A 5,000-nucleotide genomic window follows, 5' to 3' on the forward strand; every position below is an offset into this window, starting at 1 on the left:
AACTGAGGTTAGGATGGCACTTTCTAAGCTGAAGGGTAGGAAAGCTGCAGACATATGACATATCCCTGCTGAATGGCTAAAGGCTGGGGTGAACCTTTGTCATGGGGCTTGCATATAGTCTTGACTATATGCAGTCTGGTTCCATTCCCCCTGAACTGATGAGGGGGCGTGGTCATTCCATTTTAGAGCAGGAAAGGGGATCGAGTGGGACTATAGCAATTACCGTAGCATCACACTGCTTAGTATACCCCCATTCTTCTGAAATGAATCCAAGACCACCTAATAAGGCACCAGACAGGAGTAGTCTGGATTGACTCCTAGCAAGTTCACAATAGACCATATCCTAACGCTTCAATGCTTTCAGTCTATATCGACCTCAAGAAGGCGTTTGACTCAGTGCATCGAGAATCTCTATGGGAGATTTTGAGATTTAGGGGAATTCCGACACAGATTATTGGCCTAATAGCAAGCCTATATACTGCACTGAAAGTACTGTAAATTGTGATGGGAGCCTGTTGAATATCTTCCCTCAAGGGTGAGTTAAGGCTGTGTCCTTGCACCAATACTTTTCAACACCTGCATGGACTGGATAATGGGCAGAGCTACTAGACAAAGTCAGTGTGGAGCAAGACTGGGAAATATCAAGGTCACAGACCTTGACTTTGCCGACGATGTTGCTATCCTATCTGAGTCCCTTGATGCATTTAACAATGAAGTCTCCTGGACCAAGACCAATATAACTTTGGGGGCCTGTTAGGGAAACCCATTCATGCTTGCAGTGAGGATGCTGAAGTCTCAGAGAGCTTTACATACCTTAGTGGCTTAGCCCTTGTCTCTGGGCTGTCAGACCAAGAAGCCAGTAGATGAATTGGTCTGGCAACAGGAGCCATGAACTCAGTAAACAAGAGTGTTTGGAGATGTCGGTAGCTATGCAAAAGGACCAAGCTATGTGTCTTCAAGACCTTGATACTGCCGGTTTTACTGTATGGAAGTGAAACCTGGATGTTATCTAGTGCCTTAGGGTCTTGTCTTACTGCCTTTTGTAACAAACCCCTATCCTGGCTTGGGCAGCTCGACCAGTCACGAGGAGTTAGATATAGGCCGAGGACCTGCCTGGAGATTCGCCATGAGGGACCCTCGTGGCTAGAAACGAAGGCTGGATGTGGCCATATGCGCCCGTCGGTGGTAGGCTCTTGATGGTGATCACACACACACACATATATATATATATACACATATCATCATCATCATTATGGAGCTAACGCCGGCAGGGGCGCATAGCCGCATCCACCCTCCGCTTCCACCTACGAGGATCCCTCATGGCGAGCCGCCAGGCAGGGGCCCGGCCCATCTCTAGTTCCTCACGACAGGTTTGATCGATTTGCCCAAGCCACGACCTTCTCGGTCGTCCCACAGGCCTCCTCCACCCAGGGTTGTCTCGGACAGAGACAACCTGATGGGCAGGATCATCCTGTGGGAGTCGAGTCAAGTGGCCATATAGCCTGAGTTGGCGATCACGGATTGTGCAAGTAACAGGTCCTGTACCGGTCTCACGGTGCAGCCGTTGGTTGGACACATGGTCCCGCCAACTGTACCCCATGATCCGGCGCAAGGATCTGTTACAAAAGGCGTCAAGACGAGATTCCAGAGCACAAGATAGTGTCCAAGTTTCACTACCATAGAGTAAAACTGGCAGTATCAGGGCCTTGAAAACACGTAACTTTGTCCTGCACAGGTACCGACATCTCCAAATACTCTTGTCGAGAGATTTCATGACCCCTGCTGCCAGGCTAATCCGTCTACTGACTTCTTGGTCTGACAGCCCAGAGGTATATAAAGCTCTTTGTGACTTCGATGTTTTAACCGCAAGCACGTATCGACTGTACAGGTTCTCCTAGCAGGCCCCCAAAATCCTGGATCTTGGTCTTGGTCCAGGAGACCTCTAGCCCCAGGGGCTTCGCTTCATTGCTAAATGCATCAAGAGCCGCCAAAAGGGTTTCCAGAGATTCAGAGAGTACAGCAACATCATCGGCAAAGTCAAGGTCTGTAACCTTGATATTGCCCAGAGTTGCTCCACAGTGACTTTGGACAGTAGCTCTACCCAGTATCCAATCCATGCAAGTGTTGAAAAGTGTTGGTGCAAGAACACAGCCTTGCCTCACACCTGAACTAACAGGGAAGGAGCTCGACAGGCCCCCACCACACTTTACAGCACTTTCAGTGCCTGTATACAGGTTTGCTATTAGTCCAATAATCCTTATTGGAATTCCTCTTAGTCTCAGGATCTCCCAGAGAGATTCGCGATGCACCGTGTCAAACGCCTCCTTGAGATCGATGTAGGCTGCGAGCAGCCCACATATGATATATGATAATGGGCAGAGCTACTAGACAAAGTCAGTGTGGAGCAAGACTGGGAAATATCAAGGTCACAGACCTTGACTTTGCCGACGATGTTGCTATCCTATCTGAGTCCCTTGATGCATTTAACAATGAAGTCTCCTGGACCAAGACCAATATAACTTTGGGGGCCTGTTAGGGAAACCCATTCATGCTTGCAGTGAGGATGCTGAAGTCTCAGAGAGCTTTACATACCTTAGTGGCTTAGCCCTTGTCTCTGGGCTGTCAGACCAAGAAGCCAGTAGATGAATTGGTCTGGCAACAGGAGCCATGAACTCAGTAAACAAGAGTGTTTGGAGATGTCGGTAGCTATGCAAAAGGACCAAGCTATGTGTCTTCAAGACCTTGATACTGCCGGTTTTACTGTATGGAAGTGAAACCTGGATGTTATCTAGTGCCTTAGGGTCTTGTCTTACTGCCTTTTGTAACAAACCCCTATCCTGGCTTGGGCAGCTCGACCAGTCACGAGGAGTTAGATATAGGCCGAGGACCTGCCTGGAGATTCGCCATGAGGGACCCTCGTGGCTAGAAACGAAGGCTGGATGTGGCCATATGCGCCCGTCGGTGGTAGGCTCTTGATGGTGATCACACACACACACATATATATATATATACACATATCATCATCATCATTATGGAGCTAACGCCGGCAGGGGCGCATAGCCGCATCCACCCTCCGCTTCCACCTACGAGGATCCCTCATGGCGAGCCGCCAGGCAGGGGCCCGGCCCATCTCTAGTTCCTCACGACAGGTTTGATCGATTTGCCCAAGCCACGACCTTCTCGGTCGTCCCACAGGCCTCCTCCACCCAGGGTTGTCTCGGACAGAGACAACCTGATGGGCAGGATCATCCTGTGGGAGTCGAGTCAAGTGGCCATATAGCCTGAGTTGGCGATCACGGATTGTGCAAGTAACAGGTCCTGTACCGGTCTCACGGTGCAGCCGTTGGTTGGACACATGGTCCCGCCAACTGTACCCCATGATCCGGCGCAAGGATCTGTTACAAAAGGCGTCAAGACGAGATTCCAGAGCACAAGATAGTGTCCAAGTTTCACTACCATAGAGTAAAACTGGCAGTATCAGGGCCTTGAAAACACGTAACTTTGTCCTGCACAGGTACCGACATCTCCAAATACTCTTGTCGAGAGATTTCATGACCCCTGCTGCCAGGCTAATCCGTCTACTGACTTCTTGGTCTGACAGCCCAGAGGTATATAAAGCTCTTTGTGACTTCGATGTTTTAACCGCAAGCACGTATCGACTGTACAGGTTCTCCTAGCAGGCCCCCAAAATCCTGGATCTTGGTCTTGGTCCAGGAGACCTCTAGCCCCAGGGGCTTCGCTTCATTGCTAAATGCATCAAGAGCCGCCAAAAGGGTTTCCAGAGATTCAGAGAGTACAGCAACATCATCGGCAAAGTCAAGGTCTGTAACCTTGATATTGCCCAGAGTTGCTCCACAGTGACTTTGGACAGTAGCTCTACCCAGTATCCAATCCATGCAAGTGTTGAAAAGTGTTGGTGCAAGAACACAGCCTTGCCTCACACCTGAACTAACAGGGAAGGAGCTCGACAGGCCCCCACCACACTTTACAGCACTTTCAGTGCCTGTATACAGGTTTGCTATTAGTCCAATAATCCTTATTGGAATTCCTCTTAGTCTCAGGATCTCCCAGAGAGATTCGCGATGCACCGTGTCAAACGCCTCCTTGAGATCGATGTAGGCTGCGAGCAGCCCACGTCCGAACTCACGACGGCGCTCTATAATGATTCGAAGCGCCATGATGCGGTCTATTGTGGACTTACCAGGAGTGAAACCAGATTGCTCCGGTCTTTGGTGCCTCAACAGGTGGTCCCTGATACGTCTCAGTAAGATGTGTGCGAGTACCTTGCCTGGTACACTGAGTAGTGTAATGCCTCGGTGATTGCTGCAGTCCCACCGATCCCCTTTCCCCTTCCAGAGAGGGATGACCACACCCCTCAGCAGGTCAGGGGGAAAGGTACCAGTCTGCCAGATGGCAGACAGGACTGCATGCAAGCCCCTTGCCATAGGTTCTCCACCAGCCTTTAACAGTTCAGCTGGGATGCCACAGACACCTGCTGCTTTACCACTCTTCAGCTTGGAGATCGCCCCCCTGATTTCGGTCAGGGAGGGAGGATCCTCGCTGATGGGTGGATCTGGCAGAGGAGTCTCAACATTACCCGCATCCATGTTAACTGTTGGTGGATCAACCTTATACAACTGCTCAAAATACTCAGCCCAACGCACACGCACCCCATCAGGATCTGAGATTATCTGGCCACTTGCTGAGCGGACTGCAGCCGTCTGTGAGGGGGACTTGGAGTTCAGCTTTCTCAGAGCTTGGTAGGCAGGACGAAGGTCATTTACAAGGAAATGGCTTTCGACCTCCTCTGCAAGACTACTGATAAACTGTTCCTTATCCCTTCTCAACAGTGACCTAGTCCTGCGCACCAGAGAGCGGTGCAAAGTGCGATCCCCTGACAGTCGAGCCGCACGACAAGCATCTGTGGCTTCCAGCGTCTCCTGCGAGATGGAATTCTGTCTTGTTCTTGGGCGTTCACCAATGGATTCCTGAGCTGCATC

Source organism: Penaeus chinensis, chromosome 10 (assembly GCF_019202785.1).
Source record: "Penaeus chinensis breed Huanghai No. 1 chromosome 10, ASM1920278v2, whole genome shotgun sequence".
NCBI lineage: Eukaryota > Metazoa > Arthropoda > Malacostraca > Decapoda > Penaeidae > Penaeus > Penaeus chinensis.